The following is a 26,239-nucleotide window of genomic DNA, read 5'->3' on the forward strand; positions in this document are numbered from 1 at the left end:
TGGATCCCTTAATGGGAAGCAGTATCGGCGATATAGGGTAAGAAGATAGTAATGATTGTTTCTTTTAAAAAAATTTATCCAGCTTGTGTGTTAAAGTCCTATTTTCCAATTTAAACTTGATATGAATGACAAAGAAAAGATCCATCTTTTTATGTCAGAAATACTACTGAATCAGAATTATATGTTTAATAACATTTGTGCTTGACGTGATGGTATGCAGATAGTTTCGGAATTTAATATTTTGCTTGTAAACTCTAGAAAGCTTGCAAGTAATGTCTGCTATACTGAGACTGATTTGCACATCAACATTTTCCTTTCCTACCTATGTCCACACCTTTATTTTGAACCATGCTTGCATAGAAACACTTCCAACAACAAGTTTTTGTAGGAAAGGATGCAAACTTTCTCATGCCTTTTACAACATGACAGCATTTTTCCAAAGCAATTTGCATTACCCTTGCTGGAATGACCATCTTGATCATGGATCTTGAAGAAAACATGCCAGATTTCAATGAGGCCAATGCCTGAGACACACATGGCTGGATGTTAAAAGCCTGTCTATTTACAAATACAGGACAGTAAGAACTAGACTGTTTTAGTATGTATTGCTTAGAAATTAAATAAAAGCAGGTATTAAAAACTAATTATTTATTATTTATATAAATACATGTCCACAAAAAAGAATGCATACATACTGGTTAGGGATTGATCATTTAATGATTGAAATTTTTCTTTTAGCTCAGGATAATTATTTTTTTAACTGATATAATGCATCAGACTTAGTTCTTTTTTCCAACAAATCTGTGCAAATATATTTTTTCAATCTATTTGATAGATAAACATACCCTCACCCCTCGAAAGGTAAATGGTTGGTCTCTAATACTATTAATTTTCGCCCAGAAATGTGACTGAATGACAAACTTAAGTATTTTATTATTGTTCCCCAAACATTTTCTGAGACCAAAAAATGAAATTCAGTATCAGTCTTCTCTGCAAAAATGTTAATGGTTCTGGGGTGAAAAATTGGGCATGGTGTTTACGAGTGTTTTTATTTGATAAAAAGTTGTTGGGTGGAGCCATTAAAATAGGCTAGGTTGTGTTACCGGAACCACACATATTTTTTGTTTTGGGACTGATGCAATACTGGTGAAATGAATTTGCTTTTTCTTCCTTTTTTAACTGCTGAAGATTGAAACCATCTCTGATATTCTAATAACAAGGTTTTCAAATTAGTTGCTGTAATGCACATATTGAATGCCAGGATAGCACCATTGTCATCTAGGACAAAGCAGACATAATTAGAAGTCTTTTGGTCAAAACCTACATTACAATGACCATGCAAGTGGAATAGTCAGAAGATTTTCATGACAGCTGTCATTGCAACCATATAGGAAGTATGACTGGTACCATTTTTATTTAGGACTAAATAGGTACAATAAAAAGTCTATTGGTGAAAATCTATTTCGATATAGCCATCCATTTGGGAGAAGAGACAACTATTTTCAAGACAACCACCATGGTGGTGATACTGAGGGTTAGTTATTTTCATTCAAGTCCAAAGAGACACTATAAGAACACTTCTGATGAAAACCCCACAGCAAAATAACCACCCCTTTAAGGAGTAGATAAAAAAAAGATTTTCAAGATGGCCACATATTGGACATCGCATCTACACCATTTGAATTAAAGATTAACAAAACATTATTTTAGTGAAAACCCAACGATGACATAATCATTCATTCTGGATAACAAGATTTTAAACCTGACCACTGGCAACCATATTAGACCCCAGATCAGTACCATTTTTATTTAGCACCAAGTGGACATCAGAAGAAAACTTGCAGCTAAAAAGTCATGTTGATATGACCATTCATTCAGGAGGAGTAGTGATAACAGAATTGTCAAAACAGCTGCCAGATTAGCATTATTTTCATTTGGGACCGACTAGACATTCTTAGAAGTCTTCAAGTAAACATCCTATCTTTATAGGAGACTAAGGAGTGTCACTGAGGAGTAGTAGTGATAGCAAGATTTCCGTTAGAACTAACTAGACCTTGGGATGAGTGGAAATCTTGCCTGTAGTCCAAATAAATATTAGAAAATAAATATCAGTGAATGCAAAGAAATTAAAAAATTCCCATGACATATGAAAATGACTGTGGCTTGTCTTCCCTACTGAAAGAAACTCTTTTTTTGAGTACTGATGAAGATATGCCCAAGAAAGTAGACTGGTGGCATATAAATAGCAACATATAATGAACAGAATCACTTCATTCAAAACAAAGATGGTAAACTATGAGTTCAACTGCAAGTTCCACAGACCCACCCAGATCTGCCATTGCATAATGTGCTGGCAGGTCTGGGTTGTGCAATTTGTTGAGAGCAATCAGTAGAACAAACAGCACAGACCCTGATCTGCAGATGTTATGGCAGATCAGGATCTTTGCTGTTTGCAGTTTTACTTGACTTATACGCTAGTATATACAGTAGGTTCATTGACAAATTAAAAAATCCAAAACACTGTAGTGCCTTCTTTTTGTTGGAATAAATGGCCATAACTTTTTGCTTTTTAATGATGCATTCACTCTCCAATCAAAAACATAACAAAGTCCTAAACTCACAAAGTTTGGTTCTAAATATTAAAATTGTTTCTCAACTGGAGTAAATTCTTAAGCTATGTTGGCACATGGCATCACCCAAAATTTACAAAAGCAACTAAACAAGACGACTTATGTCAATAACAAGTTACTGGATGATTGAAGACTTCAGGGCTTGCCCAGTTCTCTGCACCTTTGCCTTCAAAATGCCAATGTCCACTAGTGAAACATAATTTAAGGCTGAAAACAAGAATACATAGGACTAAATTGTCTATATAAAAAAGAAACATTCACAACTAAATACGTGCATGTTAGTTTAAAAAGAAAGATTTCTGGCAAAAAGAGAGGATTTTTGAAACAAATTAATAGATAATAATGGGTACAATGACTAAAGTTGAACAGGATCCAGAATAGTGTATCTATTTCTAATACTTTAGATAACTAATGTCTTTTTTTCTGGAGACTACTTAGAAATTGTAAAGCACCAATCTAGTTTGGAGATTTCTTTTTTCCTCACTTGAAGTGCATTATTCCCCATGGAAAACTTCAAACATCTGCATATGTATTTTGCATCAGTGGCATAATGATTTTAAAAATTATCATAAAATACTGTATTTTATGTGTGTAACATGATCTGGATTCAAACCTGTCAATTATGCCAAATCTTCTGGAAGATTACAATTTTGGGGAACTATCAATAACAGCTGTTGCAATTAAAATAAACTTCAAGGGCTCCAGCTGCCATCAAGAGAATGTCTAATTCAACAGATCTGCAACTAAACTGGCATCTTAAAACTTGCCAGAATATGTGCTCAAAAAATGTTTACATACTTTAAACCAAACCTCATTCATTTTGCATTATTGAAACTATTCAGTAATGTCTCTTCCCATATTGAATGTAAGCCTTGTAACATTGTACTCAGACTTTTTTTATGGCAAATTGCTATCCATATTACGCTGAACACTGACACTAAGCACCACCAAAATGTAGCTTTTAGGGGGGATCATGGAAAACTAATTTCAATTATATAATACTGACCCATCACTACTGCATGGCTTACTCTTTTCATGCTGAAAATCTCATCCTACTGATGTAAATACTTTCTCCAACAGGGTGGAAAATGTCACTGGGACAAAGTCCACTCATGCACCTTTGCATGCCCATGTGAAACTGTCATCTTTATTTAAAGATGACAATAATGCCAGAACATCAAAAAAAAGGTGGGAGGAGATTATTGATATAAAGGAATAATTCATCCGGAGTCCTGTGACCCTGGAGAATTATGCCCTCTGGCCATAAATGAGTGCCCCAACTATAAGCTGACATGTATGCAAACAGGTGTCAGGTGCATGTACAGGAATTCCAGACCAGAATCTGTCCCAATTCATCCACAAGTGTAAATGGTGATTAAATTGTGGACCTAACTGAATCAGAGCTGATGCAGAATTTCTGTTTGGTTTCCACCTCATGAGAAGGAGAAACTGTGTAGGATGCATATGGAAACGTCCTATGGGAACCATGTCAGCAGTGGTATTCAAGGTTATCAATAAGGATAAATAAAGATGAACAGAAAATGTTTTTGCTCATAGCATTTCTTGAAATGCCAGGATTCTATCCTTGGACATGGTTACTGAGCACATTCATTCATACAAAACATGAAATGAGCTCTGAATTCTTGGGCGAATAAGATGCCCAATAATTTTCTATTTCCTGTTCTGAACTTTGTCCTCAGGAGGAGAAACCAATCACAAATGTTAAAGATGACCACAATGGCAGCCATACCAGATATGCAAGCAACTCCCTTTTCATTTAGGACAAACTAGACATCATATGTAATCTTCTGGAGATTACACCATGACAGTATTACCTTTTGTTGACAAGTAGTGATAAGATTTCAAGAAGGCTGCTATGTTGGCCATCACTGGACATCAGATTGGCACCATTTTCAATTTGGACCAACTAGATATCATATGAAGTCTTTAAGTACAAACTCAATATGACCATCCATTCAGGTGGACATACTGGTTGTCCAGTTGTTACCATTTTCATTTAGAAGCTATCAGACATCATAAGTATTCTGGTAAAAACCCCATGTTAATATGACTTTCCCTTAAAGAGGAGCAATGATAATATTTTCAAAATATCTGCCATGGCAGGCCTATGTATTTCAGGTCAGCACCATTTTAATTTATAACTAATATCGTAAGAAGTCATCTGGTGAAAACCCTATTGATATTACCATCCACTCACAAATAGTGATAACAAAGTTGTGCTAATAGATGGACGATGGAGCATAGACCATCCCATAAGTTCTTCTCATCTATGACTATACTAAAAGTCACGCAGGTCATGTATACTCATGTTCTCATCTTAAATTAAATATTAATTGTTTTAAAATTTAAGACTAATTTTGTTCAACCTAAACCTATTAAATGCTCTGCACCTTAAATGTCATCAAGAAACTTGCAGACAAAAATTATCAATTGCTATGGACTTTTACAATGATGGACTTGCAGGCAAAAATTATCAATTGCTATGGACTTTTACAATGATGGACTTGCAGACAAAAATTATCAATTGCTATGGACTTTTACAATGATGGGCTTGCAGACAAAAATTATCAATTGCTATGGACTTTTACAATGATGGCCAGGTACTAAAGTGGATCAAGAAAAGAGAAGATCAAGTCTAATCATCAGAATATATGGGTAGTACTAATGTGTTTATTAACATGCCTAGCTTTCATTGTGACATCACAGCACAGGACATTCAATCCGTATTGTACTGGATCACACCTTCTGGTTGATCTTATCCAAAAATGTACCCTCAGAACTTTTACATTGATTTTTTTGCCTAAACTACTTATCAGAGCATGCGAATAATGACCCTGCAATGGAATACGGGTGTACAAAGATCCAAATATAGAAAACAATTGATATTTAAAGGAATGTAGAATTAAATCCTAAAAATGACTTGACTGAAATTGTCAGTGTTTGATGCCTACATGACCATATGACTTTTACTAAAGTACAACTAAAATTGTGTTGTTCCGTTAACTGTGTGAACAATAAAGAAGTAGGAAAGGAACTGCTAGTGTACTCTGGGAACTAGTCACAATTTCCAAATTAATACTAATGGTTCTGAGGTGGAAAACTAAGCATGGCTGGTATTGATTATTTTTTCGATAAAACTGCATAGGGTTAGACTTTCAACCAAGGGTAGGTCCAGTTACCAGAGCAACCTTTCTTTTCCCATCCCTAAATAGACAGTAATACCATTACTTTGCCATGTTTGTCCTGGCTTTCAGCCAGCACATTATTATTTACTTAATGTCATTTTTTTTCCTGTTTTGTTGGTGATATAAATTTGTATACCATGTATACTTTTATTAATTTTGAGAAGTGAGTGATGAACACAGATGCATATATTAATAGTGTCTGGTAAACAGGAAATCCAAATAGAAAAGTTACACAACTGCTCCATTGAAATATACAAATTTATCCCTCTTTTAGGTTGTATAAGGATGAACTGCACCTGGCAGACTTCAAGCAGACATCTGGACCACAGGAAGCCACAAAAACGCATACAGCATATTCTTTCATTGCACAAAGTCAACACAACTCTGCAACATTTGTTTACCGTAGTCTGGACCTGCTGGGTGATTATTCAATAAGCTGTGCATTCCATACAATCAAGTTTGTCAAGTTAAATAGTTCCTGTTGGGCACGACAAATTTCCATACCAGTCCTGCACCCCCCCTCCTTAATATGGAGCAAGTGGTAATACTGTACTGAATGCACCTTAGACTGTAAGTACACCTACTCAGACAGCTAACAATACCATATTTATCTATATCAAATGCAGGCCTAGCTCCAGAATGTTAAGACCTTGATCTGCAAGCATGTAATGCCCATGCAAATCAGGGTGTATATCATATGAAACTTGGTGCAACCATTTATAGGGCAATACATACAACTTGTGATGATAAACGCATATTATGATTATGGCCAACAATCTGAAAGGAATTCATTCAACCAGCATGTATGCATCCATGTATGAATGGATGTGTGTGTGTGTGTGTGTGTGTATGTGTGTGTGTGTGTGTGTGTGTGTGTGCGCGCACGCGCGTGTGTTTGTGTGTGCGTGCATGCGTGCATATGTATCTATGTGTGTATGTATGCATGTATGTATGAATGGATGTATGGATGTATGTATGTATGGATGGATAGATGGATGCCTGCATACACACAACAAAAACTGAGAATGTTTTGAAAATGATCCATAAATTCATATAAATTACAAACCATATCTTGGCATAAGAATAGGATTAATTAAAAAATATTAACAAATGCAATTCTGCAAAATTTGCAAATTAAATTATTTCCACTTATATTTTATGCTATGTTTATTATTAGTAACTACCATTTTACAAGTCTGATGTTGTGTTACTTAATGCACCCTTGGATGTTGGTTTTGAAGAAATGTCATTTTCGTATTGTCAACAATTTTTTACTTCAACGGCCTTCACTGTCTGCAGCAATACAACACATTTTGTATTTCATAAGCCTCTTACACTGGATGAAAGTAAACATGCTTCACTTTTGTTGCAATGTGCAAAACTGTTTCCTCTAAGAATATATTTTAACTACTGCTAATTTGCTAATTTTTATTAACCAAATATACTGCAATTAAAGATTCACTAAAACGAAGCAATGTAAAAAGTCTACCAAACTGTTTTGACATCAATTTACTCAAAATATTCCTTTAAAGCCTTTTAAAAAAATCTAACTGGGGTAAAAAGAAATAAAAAAAATTCAATTGTAAAAAAATATATGCAGGAATTTTTTCACATATTTGAAATATTGTGTGGGCACATTTTGTTGTTAGTCTCCAGTTGTTTCGACTTTCTGTTTTTTATTATTATTTTTACAAGTTCTTTCCAGGGTTTTTCCAGGACGAAATTAATTTTTTCAAGGTTAACATTAATGAATGGAATTAAAGAACATTTTGGATCATAAAACATGCATTTTCCAAATCTGAAGATGTTTCTCTTTCAAGACTCTCCAAAATATATATGTCAGAAAGATGATCATGTACAAAACCACAAAATGAGTCACACGAAACAAATCTGACTATATTCCTATAAATTGGCATTTAAAGCCATTTCAATGTACAGAATACAAGTCCTAACTTTACTTTACTGACCTGCATTATGTTGCAAAGTGGAAACAACATAATGAGCATAAATTATTTTGTTTCCTTTTAAACCTTTAATTATAAAGAATTCTAGAACAATATATGTGCATGTTATACAAAGTAAACATTTCCTATCACAGCATGAAGAAAAACAATCAATGCAAAGTAATAGACACTTATCTTGTAATAAAAAAGGTTGAACCCTGAATTTATGTGTGCCAATAAAATAACAAACAATAGTTTTCAAACAACCTAAACTCCTTAAGATGATCTGGTTAAAAATTCCATCATTTAAAGACATTTACAAAAGGGTTGATTTGAATTTTGACAAAAGGCCTTCAAAATTATATATTGTTGGATAAACAAGGACTGAATTTTCTGTAAAATCAACTTGACTTCTTGTAGTTCAAAAAACCAGTCCCAAAACCTGCATTGATACAAGGGCTCTTATCGTTTCTTAATATATAATAAAAGGGACGATAATTTCTCATTTCTCCTGCATTTTATTTAAGATCTGAAACCAATGTTTCAAGCTACATGTCACTGTGTAACAGTTTCGATCCAGGTTCAGCTCAGAGATTTGGCATTTTTATAATCCGGATTTCCTCCGGAAATTCCAACCCCATTTTTCACATTTGGGCATTTAGGATGGGGTGTGGGTTCAGAGCAATTACATATAAAAAATTTGGAAACTGCCGCCACCATAAGATAAATTACCAGTGGGCCTAGCAAATTTAAACTATGTTATATCAACTTATACCTGCATGAAATCGATAGGAAAATTATTTATTTTCTCAAAAATGGCAAGTATTATATTCGTTATTCTTTAATACACTGACAGACTAGATAAAACTTCGCATAGATGAAACCTGACCTGGTACTTGCCATTTGTGTTAATAGAGCACTTGTCATCGTGGTAGTCATTTGATACAACAAAACTCCGGAGGTAGGTCTCGGAATAAAAATAGATATAGAGAATTTTGTGCTCTTTCGTGTTTGTATTTTAATTACAACCAGTATATGACTTTCATTTAAAAAATATTTTCTATAATATTTGAAAATGACGGTTGTGAAATTATGTGGGCTCGTGCGATTAGAAATCGAAACTGCTAGTACCAGCTCAAATTTCATTAATGCATTAGCTTTATCATCTTTCAGCAGATTAAAGACATAGAGATTTTAATACTTGCAGTTTCTGAGAAAATAAATAATTTTCATATTCAGGTGAAATTCGATTTAACAACGTTTAAGTTTGCTAGCCCATCCACTAAGCGGCTATGCTTTAACACCACCATGTTCTCCTCTTGTGATGCTAGACTGGTTTTCATACCTTCCATATAAAAAAGATACGGATATCAAACTGTCTGTGTCTACTAGATGAATCTAATCCAATGAGCATTTGGATTGTCTCAACAAAAATATTTTTGGCAAGCACCCAAATGATCCATACTGCAACCACCTAATATTTTGGTTAGAACTCAATAAATTTAACTCCCGATCAGCTCAGTTATGATTCAATTATGTAATTGTTTCGGGCATCAACTTGTGGCAGAAAATTCTTGGGTTTTCCCGACTTTCGTCAATATTTGCAAAATTCAAGGACTTTTCATGGTCAGAATTTTGTTTATCATTTCTCCCAACTTTTCCTCAGTAGCATGGGAACCCTGTTACAAGGAATATATGCCTTACCCAAAAAATGAATGAATACTAAGTTATTGCTGCTTTACTGGGGTGGGGGTGGGGGGACCTAAGCCTGTATCATGGTCTATCAACAACTTAAAACTGTCAGTAAAATTGCATGTTGAAATTCATAATTTAGTTGTTAATGACATATGGACATTTATGGGTTTCTACTGATTTCCTCTCAGTCCAGTAGCTTATGAATCTGACCTAATTACTAAAGAGCACCATAACAGGAAGAAGATGTTCTAAGCTTTTCCTGCCAACGTGTCATGGTCAGATGAAATTTGGGAATAAAAGACAAGTCTCCTAGTGCATGTCAATAATGTACTGTTTGTCTGTTAAAACCTAAAAGAACTATGTGCTACATTCTGGTGGACCTATCAATTTAAGTGGGGGATTCTCTTCCCAGTCAGGATGTTTAGTTTCTTTCCCCTTTTGATCTAAGGTAAATAATTATGATCAATAAAATTTGTCCTTTTATCTTGCAAATCAGAGCCTCCATTTGTGCTGTTTTCATTTTCTTTTCTGTGTTCACTGTCATTAAAATTTAAGAGGGTCATCAATGACAATTTACATGGTCATTTTCAGTAGGGTTCAAGTCTGATTACCTCAGCTTGCCTCCATACCTATTTGATGTGTCGAGTTCATCACCAGACTGTGCCTCCATACCTATTTGATGTTTTGAGTTCATCAATGGACTGTGCCTCCATACCTATTTGATGTGTTGAGTTCATCACAGTGGACTGTGTCTCCATACCTATTTAATCTGTCGAGTTCATCACTGGAATGTGCCTTCATACCTATTTGATGTATCGAGTTCATCACTGGACTGTGCTTCCATGCCAATTTAATGTGTCGAGTTTATTACCGGACTTTGCTTCCATGCCAATTGAATGTGTCGAGTTTATTACTGAACTGTGCTTCCATGCCTATTTAAGGTGTCGAGTTTATTACTGAACTGTGCTTCCATGCCAATTTAATGTGTTGAGTTTAGTACCGGACTGTGCTTCCATGACAATTTAATGTGTTGAGTTTATTACCGAACTGTGCTTCCATGCCATTTTAATGTGTTGAGTTTATTACCAAACTGTGCTTCCATGCCATTTTAATGTGTTGAGTTTATTACTGAACTGTGCTTCCATGCCTATTTAATGTGTCGAGTTTATTACTGAACTGTGCTTCCATGCCAATTTAATGTGTTGAGTTTATTACCAAACTGTGCTTCGATGACAATTTAATGTGTTGAGTTTAGTACCGGACTGTGCTTCCATGACAATTTAATGTGTTGAGTTTATTACCGAACTGTGCTTCCATGCCATTTTAATGTGTTGAATTTATTACCAAACTGTGCTTCCATGCCATTTTAATGTGTTGAGTTTATTACTGAACTGTGCTTCCATGCCTATTTAATGTGTCGAGTTTATTACTGAACTGTGCTTCCATGCCAATTTAATGTGTTGAGTTTATTACCAAACTGTGCTTCCATGACAATTTAATGTGTTGAGTTTAGTACCGGACTGTGCTTCCATGACAATTTAATGTGTTGAGTTTATTACCGAACTGTGCTTCCATGCCATTTTAATGTGTTGAGTTTATTACCAAACTGTGCTTCCATGCCATTTTAATGTGTTGAGTTTAGTACCGGACTGTGCTTCCATGCCTATTTAATGTGTTGAGTTTAGTACCGGACTGTGCTTCCATGCCAATTTAATGTGTTGAGTTTATTACCAAACTGTGCTTCCATGCCATTTTAATGTGTCGAGTTTAGTACCGGACTGTGCTTCCATGCCTATTTAATGTGTTGAGTTTATTACCAAACTGTGCTTCCATGCCATTTTAATGTGTCGAGTTTATTACTGAACTGTGCTTCCATGCCAATTTAATGTGTTGAGTTTAGTACCGGACTGTGCTTCCATGCCTATTTAATGTGTTGAGTTTATTACCAAACTGTGCTTCCATGCCATTTTAATGTGTCGAGTTTATTACTGAACTGTGCTTCCATGCCAATTTAATGTGTTGAGTTTAGTACCGGACTGTGCTTCCATGCCTATTTAATGTGTTGAGTTTATTACCAAACTGTGCTTCCATGCCATTTTAATGTGTCGAGTTTATTACTGGACTTTGCTTCCATGCCAATTGAATGTGTCGAGTTTATTACTGAACTGTGCTTCCATGCCTATTTAGTGTGTGTGTGTGTGATTTGGATTTTTAACATAGCTTTAACAATTTTTCAGTCATAGCGCTACAATGTCTGCAGTGTGACAGTTTATAGTGATGTCTTGCACAGGGGCATCATGCTGCAGACATGTAGCATGATGTCCCACCCAGTCACAATATCCTGACACCAGGCTGACCAGTCCTAACACTAACCTCTTAATGCTGGCCTATTTAACGTGCAGTGTTTATTACTGGACTGTGCTTCCATGCCTATTTTATGTGTTGAGTTTATCATTGGATACCTCCTAAGATAATAATAATAATAATAATAATAATAATAATAATAAAGACTTTAATTAGTGAAGGTAACTAAATTAGTAACAGAATTAATCTACCTTGAGGCCTTCTATCTGTTATGTACAATATATACAGTATATACAACATGATGTGAAGAATCTAGCTTGACACTAAATAATTAAGTAATTTTAAAATTCAAAGTATCAAGCCTGGAAAACATGCACAGGCATCTGTGAAAACATAAACATATAAAAAAACATAATATATCATCCTGCATTGAAAAATTCAACTATGAAAATGATGCAAAATTACAGAAAAGTAGGAGGTATTTTTTATACTAGAACTGTTCATTTTCTAAAGATTTCATCCATTTAAGACATATTTAAAGAAGAATTGCTAGGAGCCTGCCTTATGCTACTTGGAATATTGTTCCATATCAGTGGACCAGTATATTGAAAAAATGTTTTAAACAATTCCTTCTTTGGCCTTGGTATAATGTAATTTTTACTTTTTATGGACCTTAAACTTGGAGTACCATCAGCATCTCTTTGGTGAAAGATATTGCTTAGATAGACAGGAATGGTTTTTCTGGACACATCAATTTGGCCTTTCTAAGAAATATTCTTTCATGTATTGTTAAAACCTTTATAGTATTCATTGCATCCTGAAAATTTTCTATACATTGATCTGGAATTAAATGGCAAGCCCTCTTTTGGAGTCTAAAAAGTGTTGTTATGTTTGAATTAGAGGTATTACCCCAAATTACATTACAGTAGTCCATATATGGCTGAATATAACTTTTATAAAGGATGACCCTATACTGAAGAGGAATGTATGTTTTGATTTTCCTCAATAGCCAAAGATAAGAATGAACCTTTTTTGAAACATGTTTAATATGAATAGACCAAGTAAGATTGTTATCTATGAATACACCAAGAATTCTATCTTGAGAGGTCATATTAAGTCTCACGTTGTCAAATAGAACCTGGAGTTTGTCGCCATCTAGCCTTACTCATTTTTGTAGTTTTGTAACTAGTAGGGCTTTTGCTTTTTCTGTATTTATGATCATACTGTTCTACTTGCACCATACTTGAAGTCTGTTGAGAGCATCCTGTAAGTTATTTTCAAGTACCGTTTTGGTTTTACCCATCTCAGACAGTTCAGTATCATCTGCACAGAAGTCAGTGGAAGAAACTGATGTTCCAATCTTAATAGGTAAATCATTGATAAACAGAATGAATAAGAGAGGTCCAAGGATAGAGCCCTGTGGTACTCCACAATTAATATTTTTACATTCAGAATGTTGACCATTTAAAGATACTTTTTGCACTCTATCGGTTAAAGTAAGAAGTAAACCAGTTTAGGGAGGTTTCACTGCATTAATATATTTTTAGATTTTTAAGCCAAATGTCATGGTCTAAAAGATCAAAAGCTTTACAAAAATCAACCATAACAGTGCCTACCATTTCTCCTTGATCTAATGCTTTCAGCCATATATCAATAAAAGATACAAGTGCAGTTTCACAGGAGTGATTCTGGCAAAAGCCAGACTGATTATCATAAGATAATAAGTGTTCAAATAGTTGAGAGAAAAAAAATCATCTACATGTTTTTCTAGTAATTTGGAGAGACAAGGAAGGATAGAGATGGGTCTGTAGCTATTTACCTCATCTTTTGTTCCTGCTTTATGCAATGGTATAACTTTGGCAGTTTTCCATGTTTGTGGAAATTTATTTGACCTAATATTTTCATTCCAAATGAAAGCTATACACTCTACAACTGAGGGTGCAGCTACCTTTAGTAGCCTTGGTCCAATCATATCAAGCCCTGTAGCTTTACAATCATCCATTTTATATATTTCAACACAAATTCTGGACTCATTTCAAGAATTTCAAACTTTATATTGTTTGGGATGAAGATAAGGCTTGAAAAAATATGTAATTTTCCTTTGGGAACTGAAACTGTCTCCTGCCATGTTCAAGTGTACAACTTTACACCGAGACTGGTTTATATTATAGTACATTGCATGGAGGGAAATTTAATGTAGCAATCGCTTTATGTGCCAGGAAGTCATAAAGAGCATATTTATCTGAGGATAACCGAATATACTATCCTGGTACACTAACTCTACTAGACACTTGGTGTGATGCTTTCTCATATAAACAAACAAGATTTGTTGTTGTTGTTGCTGTGGGGTTTAACGTCATTTTTCAGCACACAATATGCTATGCATGGCAGCCAATATTATTTGTGAAGGAAGAACCTGGGAAAACCCCGGGAAGAACCACCAACCCACGAGAAGCTACTGGCAAGCTTTCTCACATACCTACATTGGCTGAATCCTAGACTCGAACCCACGCAGACAGGTGAGATGGCAGTGATCCGTAACGGAAAGCGTTTTAGACCACTCGGAAACAAGATTTAGTAGAATCATGAAAATCTCACGATTCCAAAGTAGATCAGAATTGGCAGATTGACGACCATTAGATTATTTACTAAATCAAAGTAGGGCACATTTGGAACACAGTCATTTTTCTACTATGTTTTATTTTTAAAATTAGCATAAATCCCACAATTGCATGCCCTAGTGTACACCCTGGGGATCCCAATTTAATTTTTTTCATCTGACTTGGAGAGGGAGGTGAATTTAGCAGTACTGCCGAAACAATCAAATGTTGATCATCAAGACAGAAATCTTGACCCTGTTTGATCCTAGGATAAAAATGAAAAAGACAAAATCCATTATCAATTCTTGATCCCATGGAATGATAAATTATACACACAAATTAATCCCACTCTCCTACTGAGTGGCGACAATATGCTTATCCCTGTCTGACCAGTAAACCTGATGATGAGCACATAACGTGGTCAATAAAACTGACCTTACCTGTCACAAAATTACACCATTATCTAGAATGCTTGAGAAAAAACATTTAACTGAAACTTTTATAATAATTAGGTAAGGACTTGTTTGTGAAAATGTACGACTCTTGCTTGTACAAGGACAGTTGTTTTCTGTTGTTACTGATATATCACTGCTTGTTGTTGCTGTACAAATTAAAAACAACATTGCTTGGAAATTTGCTGGAGATGTTCCATATTCATCATAAATGATTAACAGCAAAACTAATTCAAGCCTGAATTTGGATTATTTTAGCAAATTTGTCATATTTAACACTTTCTATCTGTGTGCACTGCATAATATTTTGACTAAAAAAATAATGGCAAGTTTATCATATGTATTCTTTATTTACAGTGTGAAAATTCAAATTTATCTTTCAAACACTGTTTATTTCTGTCAAATGAGTGGTTGTAATTATTGCAAGTAAAAACAAAACAACAGTCTGCATAAATCCATAGGTTCAAAATGCACTGTGCTCTGAGGAAGAAAAAAACCCAGTCAAAATGTATAAACGATGTTGTTGTTGTTGTTGTGGGGTTTAACGCCATATTTCAGCACACAATAGGCTATGCATGGCAGCCAGTATTAATGGTGGAGGAAGAACCCAAGAAAACCCCGGGAAGAACCACCGGCCCATGAGAAGCTACTGGCAAGCTTTCTCACATACCCATATTGGCTGAATCCTAGACTCGAACTCACGCAGACAGAGGTGAGATGGCAGCGATCCGTAATGGAGAGCGCTTTAGACAACTCGGCCACTCGGGGCCCCTAAATGTATAAACGAGACTATAAAATATCTAACCATGTTTGAGATGATCCAGCATCTAATCATTAGCTTAACCTTTTTAATCCAAGAATAGATAAAGGACCAACACCTGAGTCATTATTCTGTTGCTTCAAAGTTTTTAAGAAATACAGCAAATACTATAACAACACTGATTAAGGGTGTCAATGGGTATCCAAGTACTCGGGTACCGGCCCATTCATAATTACCCGGGTAATAAAATAAGCTATAGGGTACCTATTCAGTTCACGTTTAAAACAAAACAAATTCCAAGTTCAGATCAAAGATTATAGCTGACACCATCAGGAGCGATTGAGACACAAAATAACGAGTACAGTTCGAGGCTCATGTCATGTGACATTGATCCATCATAGGCCTCCATCAAACGATCTTCATATCATCGATGTGTGAGACCATTTGGCTATGTACTCGAACAGTTTCCTTATTTTCTATTTATAGTAACTGTACATGACACATCTTGAATATGAAACCTTCTGGCACATATTAATTAAAGTGTGATACACACTTATATAGTGGACCAGTCTATATTGAAGAAAAAAAGGCGCCAAATATCAAATGAAATGGGCCTTATCGATGTGACTTATGGTCCTGTTTATGACTGAAAAAAATGTGTTAGGAGAGGGATTTTGCTGAACTGAAGAACACGCTGCATCAGGAAAAGGACAAATCAATAGCGCTTTACAAATTTTGAAAGAGGAATTCTACAGTAATATAATACAGCATTCAGAATTTGTGGACTTGACTTTACAACCTTTGAGCAAAAGTTTAACATGTGATGTAGACTAATTAAAGTTACTGTTGTGTATGAATAATTTATCATTTTGTTTTGTATTCTAATCCACATGGATTTAACCCATTTGTGAAATAAAAATTAACTGCAGATCCTGGAAGTAGCAAAAATAAATGTACGTTTTTCATGGGGTTTTTTAAAATTATAGCATGTAATATATAGATCACTATTTTTACATTCAGACTGTGCTTTTTTGCCACTTGTATTAGTAATAATTATGCTTATACTTTGGGGGGGTGGGGGTGGCGTGTATGAACCTACAATAAAGCAGTTCAGGTTCACATTTAATATAATTTCCCTTTGATCGGACACCTGGGTAAGCAATCATTAGGTTCTTCAGGTACCCAGTTGACTTTTTCTAAAATTTTGACATCTACAACAGTGATGCAACTGTGAAATCACAAACAGCATAGACCCTGATCTGCAAGTACATTATGCTATGGCAGATAAGATCTCTGTTGTTTGAAATTTGATGGACTTAGACTAATAACCAAGTATTATATGGTAATAATGGCATGTGGTGCCCAGAATTTGATCAAGAGCAAGTTTTAGAGGCAAACCTCAATTCAATCACTTGTGTGTAAAAGCCAGTTTGCCCTATTCCGTATGTTTAACATAGCTTTCGCTATATTAACATAGCTTTCACTATATGAACATAGCTTTCACTATATTAACATAGCTTTCACTATATCTGAGATCCTAACATTGCCATATTGTCGAGCATGTCAGGCAAATTAGCTAATAAATATCAACTGACAATTTGGTAATTTGACATGTTGGACACTGGACATAAATTGCAAATATTTATCCGTGCATTTTATTTTTTGTTGCTAACTTGATGTGTACAATGTTGACATTGGATATAAGATTCCCATATCTATCCCTGCATTTGTTAGGTCATAATGCATCTTTCCATTTGTTTAAACACCCTAGTTAGGAAACATAATACAAAAGGTGTCAAAGCTTAAAACACCCAAAATCAAACAAACATTGAATGAGTGGCACAGGTTCTGAACTCTAGAAATAACAAAAGTACATAAAACAGTGTTTCTTTTAGCTGTGTTGCATCACAGTGTGTAAGAAAATCAGATCCGTACAACAAAATATATCGAGTTAGGCCCGAATAGAAAATAGATGCTAGCAATAAAAACCAAAAGTTTCATTATCATCTTCCAAGACCTGAAGAAACAAAACATCATCATCAGACTTCATTAGAAATAAAATACTGTTGTTGAGATGAAATTCTGCAGTGCACTCTCTCTCAATGGCTCATGCACAATGGGGGTCTGAGTATGAGTTACTTACAGACCTCTAAAAAAATTATGGGGTAGATGTAGACAGTGAGAAGTGAGGATGGAGGGGCTGGGTGAAGTGGGTGAATACTTGTTTCATAATCACACTGGGAATAATTGTCAATAAACAGCTCTTTTTCCAGTGAATTTCCTCCTTTCTATAAAGCTAAATTTTATTTTAAATACATATCTATTTCAAACCTTACTCTAAGCCATTTTAACACACATTACATGTATATGAACAAAAACATTGTTTATTACATCACCATTTTTTGCACGTGAATGTCAATACTACAGAATCATAATAAATCAAGATTCTTATCTTTTTTTCTTCAGAAAGTGCCTTTTATTAGGAGAACCAGAATGTCAAAACAGTTCTTAAAAAAATTATATTACTAAACTGATGACACTGTTTTAAAAAACTGATTTCTTTGCAAGTTAAATGGAAATTTCAACTCATCCTCTGACTGCCAATTCACCAATATTTTGTTGCTATAAAAGCTCAAACAAAGCATCTCATGCACCTAGTGCACCATTTGTTTGCTTCCTTGCTGTCATCAATCACATTTGTGAATGTATGATAAAGTACTGATTACTGTGGGATACTTTAATGATATGTATACTTAAAGTGTTAGATTTGTAAATTTTCCTAATACACTACTGTGTCCGCTACCTCTTATGTAGGTAGGATTTGAATACCTTTATATTTTATTTTTAAATCCTCCACCTTTACATGATTGGATAAAGAAAAAAGACTAATTATATTATAATACAATGCAGATAAATTTTTAAGTCATCAAAACAATGTAAACAACACGTGCAAGTTGGAGATCAAAACACAGGCAGTACTTAAATAGGTTCTCATGTAAACACTCATGGGCATTGCTGCACTGGCCAATTGACGACATCTTTACATTCTTAATGATGACATAGCTTTCACCCAAATAAAAGAGAAAGTTGAAACATGGAGGTCAATGACTTCTCGCTAGGACTTGTTGATGTAATTTTGTTTTTCATTTCAAATTCCAAATGGTACCAGGTATTCACATCACACACTATAAACAATATGCAAATCTACATATTGTGTCTTAACCAGATAAATGTTACCTTTCCAGTTTTTTTTTTCTTCCCAATAATCTGAATATTCCTTTTTATACTTCTGTCACCGTCACCGGACAGCTGACAGTCTGAACCCTTTAAGAGGCTGATGTTCCTTTTGCCATCAACATATTAGATGACATTTCTATATATAAGCAAATGCTTGATCATGCACGTGTTTTATATGGAAGAACATGGACAGATTATAGCATCTGAGGTACTCCTGTAAAGTTAACTCATTCCCTAACTTCAACTCAACCTAATAAGAAGACCTGCATCCGGAACAATCTCAGACAAGCTAAAATCAGGATCTGACCACAACAATCCCAGACAAGCTAAAATCAGGATCTGACCACAACAATCTCAGACAAGCTAAAATCAGGATCTGACCACAACAATCTCAGACAAGCTAAAATCAGGATCTGACCACAACAATTTCATTTGCATAGTTTCTGTCATGTTCTGTAAGTCCATAAAGTACCGCAAAAACTGCATTTTCGTAGCTTTTGCCTTTATTCTCCAAGTCCATAATTTACAGGTAATATTAGTAAGATTTGTGGTTAAATTATAAAGGTTGGCAGGCCTGAGCTTTCATCGCTTGCATGTAGCAATGGATGCATGGGATGATATCAATGTAAACTAGAAAATGTGTTTCAAATTCATTTTAAAACTTGCACTTGAATCTATGAAAGGAAACATAAGATGAGAAAAATAAAGTTTTTGTCAAATCTACAAAACTGAACAGAATATATACAATTGTTATTATTTCATATTTCACTAACCTGCACTGATAAATGGAGTGTTTCTTCAAAGCTGCAATCTGATATTTCCCCATTTTCATACTTTGGATCTATCACCAAATGGGTATTGCACAGTGTTCAAGTTATATTTTCTGAACTCTGATCAAGGGCATATGCACTAAGGCAGACAAGGCTCTAGACATCTGTTTATTAACATGAATATTTTATATGAAGAACAAATCTGTTAGCCTGATTTCTGTCTCCACCAACAGTACTCCTGGATTCCATAATATCATCATTGATTGCTGATGAATCTGCTTTTATACAACTTAACAAGTTCATAAGTGATCAAGCTCTCCAATACATATTCTCCAACTACTTAACCAATGCACTGAAATGGAACCAAACTAATGGTCTGATAGTATAGGAGGAAGAAAGATGCAGGTAGTTAGCTAGGTAAGTATAACACTTTTCAGTAAGTTAATTAACTCCCTTGGACAGGTGGCACTGTCATCATTTTATTTCCACAGACTACCTTGATCGCCATAGAGTAATTTGTCCAAATTTTCCATACAATGACATTTACTTTTGACAATGACAGCAACATAACAGTTCAAAAGTGGAGCATCAGGTCCTCAGTGTTGAATTTACCAACTTTTCTGACAAATGTCCACACTTACGTGAAAGGTAAACTCACACCGTCCCTTCCAAATATTAATAAATAATAAGAAGAACCCTGATCCTAATGTGTGTCAAACTACTTAATATGTTAATTCTGCTGACTGCAGTTATACAGCTGGGCAACTCTTATATATATTTTATTGCTCTCTTCAATGATCACAAATTTTCTAAATACATGTAACCAAAAACCAGATGGCATTCAAATGCATTTAGGACATGTGCAAGCTGATACTGCCTAAAGCAGGGGTCTCAAACTCATACCACCCTGAGGGCCGCATAACGACATTTTCGATGGTCTAAGGGCCACACCATCTTTGTTATCTCTCATGACACCTTGTAACACCAATCATTTAGTAGGCCACAGGATACAGCTTGGTGGGCGGTTGTAGCCCACGGGCCATGTGTTTGAGACCCCTGATCTAAAGCCTGTTCATTTAGTCTATCAAGATTGTTTCAATTTTCTTGGTCTGAGATGTTTGGCTTAAATGGATTTTAGCCCATGCAAATTATCTACACAAATTTGGATTGTTTTTCATCTTTGTTCTCATTTAAGAGAAAAATTAAGACTTAGTAGATCAAAGCAACAAAATATGAGCAACTCTTCCATGAGTTTAGCATGTTTTACAAATGAAGTAATGTCCGCACACTTTATATGCTTTAATTGAATTTGGGAAAGGAAATTCCTCAATATCTTCAAGTTTGCCACTGAATTTAGTCATTTTTCAAGAAGTGTCCTCATTTTTCATATATTTATTTTTTAAGATTCAAATAAAAAATAAAAAAAGCCTTGACAAATTTGTACTTTCTTCAAGAATGATAATTAGAAGATTTATCTACAGATTTTCTTACTGCTAAACATTCTATATCTCTCATTAACTACACTGTGCCTCCCTGTTCATCTGAGTAGCTTCCTGTGTGTGTGTGTGTGTGTGTGTGTGTGTGTGTGTGTGTGTGTGTGTGTGATTAGATTTTAATGTCGCTTTAACAATTTTAGTCATATCACTACAATGTCTGCAATGTGGCAGTTTATTGTCATGTCTAGCACTGGGGCATCATGCCACAGACATGTAGCATGATGTCCCACCCAGTCACTTTATCCTGACATCAGGCGGATCAGTCCTAACACTAACCTCTTAATGCAGAGTGTGATTGCTTCAACACAAACTTTACAGCAGGTAATCTATTTGCATATCATTAGTGACTTTCAAAAAAGGATGTTCATTACATTGTAATAGGCAAGCACCTGCTATCAATCAAGCCACTAGCAACATAAATAACACCCATTTGACAAAAATACATACCTTAAACCTCTCCCCACAATGAAAGCCCTTTCAGTATTATACTGTTATCCAAAGATAATCCCCCAGCTGTCTGGCATACAAAATATGCCCAATAAACATTTTGGCTCCAACATGTATGCTTAAATTATGTATCTGCTAAAACAGAAATAGCATTTTGCTAAGCTCTCTGAACCTTAACAGAGCTCAAATGTGCAAGCAGCAAGTCCATACTGAATGGTGAATAATATTTTTATTTATGGCATGAATGTTCCTTGCAAAGGGGGGAACCAAGGGTCAGAGGTAGAAGTTCCCAGACAGATCAATCTGTGGTAATATGTATGTCTAGAGTCATAGATGTCTAGGGTCATAGAGACTCTTGCAACTGAATGAACAGACAGGCATGGGTTGCCTGTAGTCTAAAGTCAAAAGCTTGTATTGATCTCCAAAGATTCAATTACTCTGCTACTAAACAAGCTTGTCATGCAGCTTCAAACTATGAGCACTAGCACGAGGTCTTCATGGCCACTTAATAATATCAAGCAACCCACAGAACAATGTAGACTTTTATCACCCTCTTGCAAAAGAAGAAAATTCAATAAGGAATACATGTTATGGAATGAGTCATTGAAACTTTTGCCCTTGTACTTTGACCAAGTGATCAATAGTTTGGTATGGAGAAGATTTCATCTTAACATTTTTGCTCCCCTTCACTTGAAAACAGTCCTGCCTGTTGTGTAATAAAGTACACTTCAATTGTGAATATTTATCTGCACAAGAGGGAAATTAAAGACGATAATATCTCTTCTTAAAAACTGATATCTGGGTAAACATGAGACAGTTTGAAATATCAGCAACAGACCCTATTCACTTACGACCATCTGATTACAGATGCAAACGAAAAACATCCATTGATATGTGCCTTATTTACTGAACTCTGTTCAGCAAATATCAAAATCATCTCAGTAGGCTATTACAGGGTTAAATTTCTTCTCGTGGGTCGGTGGTTCTTTCCGGGGTTTTCCCAGGTTCTTCCTACACCATTAATACTGGCTGCCATGTATAGCCTATCATGTGCTGAAAAATGGCGTTAAACACTACAACAACAACAACAGGGTTAAATTTAGTTATTTCAGGTGCTATGGTATTTATGAAGTTTTAGAAGAGAAGATATATTTGGGTATAAATTTTCTAAATGCTCTTCATAAATTTAATAATAGTAAGTCTATGATAAAGGAATTTCTACAGTCACTGTTCAATTTAGAGGCTGAGATTTTGGGGTGAATACAATGTTATAAGCAGCTACTCCAATGCAATGGTGTCAAGTTACAGCGCTGAGAAATTGAAACAAAGGAGTCATTGCTGTTGTAGGGTTTAATGCCATTTTTCAGCACACGATAGGCTATACATGGCGGCCAGTATTAATGGTGGAGGAAGAACCCGGGAAAACCCCAGAAAGAACCACCGACCCACGAGAAGCTACTGGCAAGCTTTCTCACATACCTACATTGGCCGAATCTGAGACTCAAACTCACGCAGACAGAGGCGAGATGGCAGTGATCTGTAATGGAGAGCGCTTTAGACCACTCGTCACTCGGGGCCCCCAAACAAAGGAGTCAGTGTGACAGTTGGATTATGTGTTTGTAAAGCTAATTAAAATCAATTATAGCAAGTTTGCCTTAATACTTAAACATTAAAATTAGTGACCAGTTGAAGGGAAATTTGAATTTCTTTTAGTAGGTATAAAGTACTTAAAAATAGAGTTGGGTAGATATAATTTAATTTTGAATTAATTGCTCACAAGGATAAAGTTTACAATTTCCTACTCAAAATAATATTTTTGGAAATTCTAACAACAGTATCAGTGGGAAAAGAATGAGTATGGAGAGTACATATATGGCTTTATTTTGGATTATATAATTTAGATTCTGTGCATTTTGATATGTAAAGTAGAGTCTGATAAAGGGTCAGTCTGCACCAACACAGTTTAGAAGTTTAGTTCTAGAAAAGGTCTTCAGGGAATGCACTCTCTGAAGTCAGCTAGGATTGTTTATAAGCCACATCGAACATAGTGCAGGGAGCCAGCATGAAGAACTAGAGGTATCAGAGTTCCATTAAATGTAGAAAAGAAAACCCCTCTTGATTGTGACTAATTCCCCATAGCGCAGTTACTTCGAATAGGCGCTACTACAAGGCTTCCAGAAAGAAAAAAACTTTAACCTAGTAGCCAAGCTTAAATTTGTGGCCCAGAGAAACATAAAACAAGTTTTTTCTTAATTGCTCACACTTTATTCCGAAGTGGTAACCAACAGAGATCAGAGGTGGTGCAGTGGATATCATGTTGAACTCCTGATCAAAACGTTGGAGGTTCAAATCCTACCATCAGATCATCCCATGATGGCTACTGCGTGGTGACCATGGGTAAATCAATTTGCCTGAATTGCCTCAGCACTAAATAACCTACTTGTTCTGCTGTGCCGTAAAGCATGAAACTAAATTTAAGCAATTAGAGGAGCTATTTATACATCTATTAGCTCTGGGCTCTGAGTGGAAAATGACAAAATGTGCAATTGCATTTCATCCAATGGAAATAGAGCTTTAACTCCATAAATGTGTCATCTGATGTTAATTTTCTTTTACTTTTACTCTGATCCTCAGAGTATGGTACCTCAGTTTGACAGTACTTTTTATGACAGGTATGTACAAGTACCGGGTAATCTAATTTATACTGTACCTCATTATATGGTGACTACACCTATTATACTGCACACATTTAATCTATATACTCATGGATAAGTCAAGTCAAACTGCAAAGAACAATGATCCTGATCTGCCATAGAATAATGCTCCTGCCAATCAGGGTCTAGGTTGTTTATTCTACTGACAACTCCTAACAAACTGCACAGACCCAGATCTGCCATCGCATAACGTGCTGCCACATCTGGGTCTGTACAGTTTGTAGTTGGATTCATCTTTTATGCAAGTACATATGATTCTGATAAACAGTGTTACAGTGAGGGAGTATACATTTAGCCCATGGCTAAATAATAGTTTTTAAATTTCAAATATTTTGTAATTTTAGTGATAATAGGTACATAATGTGAGCTGCCAAATATGAATTCAAAAATGAAAATCTAATAAGAAATAAAAGCTGACTTTGAGAAACTAATTCAAAAGTAAACTGCAGTTTAATAAATGTATAATGCTTCAAATTAATATCTTTGAGCAAGATTAGACTCATGCAAAGTGTGCTCTTTATTACCTTTTCAAATATTCTTGACGGCAAATAATATTGATACACACATACTTCATCAAAGTCTAAATGCTTTATCTGAAAATCCTGGCAAATTTTCAACAATTTACTACATAGTTTGAATAATTTCACAGTGGAAACACTGTAAGACATGTGGCAAAGTGAAAGCAGGTGTGCAAGGCTACCCAGTATCTATAAAACTATGTATTGTAATAGAAACAATCTTGCCAGATGCAGATGTACTATTAACAGTAAAGACCAATACTAGTTCTAAGCATTCTCTCCAAATCTGAGCACAATCTTTTTATAAAGACTTCAAAACAGTGTAACTAAATTTTGTGCAAGACTGGAGACTTTCAAATTTGGGGGAAAAGTTTTCTGCTGACATAAAGAATTTCATTTACAGTTCTTAAACGTAACTATCATACAAAGACATGCCCCATTTACAGTTCTTAAACATTAACTATCATACAAAGAACCTGGCATTATAAGTTGCTCACAGAAGGCATCTGAATGTAGAACAGTTAGCTCCAAGTCTTCCCTTTTTCCGTTATACAAGTCATTCGTAATTATTCATTGCATCAAAGTATTTTTCAAGTTACCATACATATTCGCATATAAGTCGACTCGTATATGATAAGTCAACCTTCCTTTCAGGGCGACAAAAAGCCAATTCTCTTTCACCCTCGTATCATTTGGGGTGTATTTTGCAGGTGAGATCCATCTAAGGGGGTCACTCCTTGTCAGTGAATCAAAGTTGCATTTTGCAAAACTAAACAAGCCAAACTGGATAGACAGATAGATAAAGACAAAATCAGTGTAAGACAAAATATTATTGAGTGTAACATGTCACAAATGAATTGATGACATACAATTTGTTATAATTAAATCTGTTTTGAAAGTTAATTAAGATATCAGATAGTAAAACTGGAGATAAAGAAATAAAAGAATCACTAATAATAACCACGCAGAAAGGTCTTCATCATTTCTTTCATTTTTTCTTACCAAAGAATGAAAAAAAAAGACCACTTTATAATGAGGTTACGGTTCATGTGTGAGACTTTCTAGGGACAAGTACTAGTGCAGTGCAAGATTAATTTGATTGGTCTTTTAGTGTTTATAGGCACTCTGCAGTTATTGACAAGCTAATTATGATACGAACTAAATATCCCATGGGAGTGGAATGTTACTATGTGTGATTTGTTCTTCTTTTTCTCAGCTTGGTAAGTATCCAATGAGATTTCAATCCCTAACTGATTTTATATCAATATTTTGCTGCACTAAAAGGTTTGAGGTGTGCTTCCTGGTAAAGAAGACAATACTCAAATAAACATCATTAAACTCAACAACTGCTGTATAATGATATTTCTGTGAATTACATAATTTCAATATCAATAATGTAGACCCGATCATAATGAAGTATATATAATGGAAATGATTTTAGCCAATTTAAGAGATAGGAAACAAGCA

The 26,239-nt window shown here is 35.1% G+C and overlaps 1 protein-coding gene and 1 long non-coding RNA gene across 7 annotated transcripts in view; one reads left to right on the forward strand and one right to left on the reverse strand.

The window, feature by feature from the left end:
• Positions 1-26,239, reverse strand: part of LOC149780068 (uncharacterized) — a 314,560-nt gene that overhangs the window by 183,328 nt on the left and 104,993 nt on the right. The window lies entirely within an intron of this gene.
• Positions 18,513-26,239, forward strand: part of LOC149780069 (uncharacterized) — a 39,179-nt gene continuing 31,452 nt past the window's right edge. The window contains exon 1 of the long non-coding RNA XR_016414997.1: positions 18,513-20,014. This is a non-coding gene — a long non-coding RNA (uncharacterized LOC149780069). The remainder of the gene's footprint in view (positions 20,015-26,239) is intronic.

This window comes from Sinohyriopsis cumingii, chromosome 16 (genome assembly GCF_028554795.1).
Source record: "Sinohyriopsis cumingii isolate HCF-2022 chromosome 16, ASM2855479v2, whole genome shotgun sequence".
Classification (NCBI taxonomy): domain Eukaryota; kingdom Metazoa; phylum Mollusca; class Bivalvia; order Unionida; family Unionidae; genus Sinohyriopsis; species Sinohyriopsis cumingii.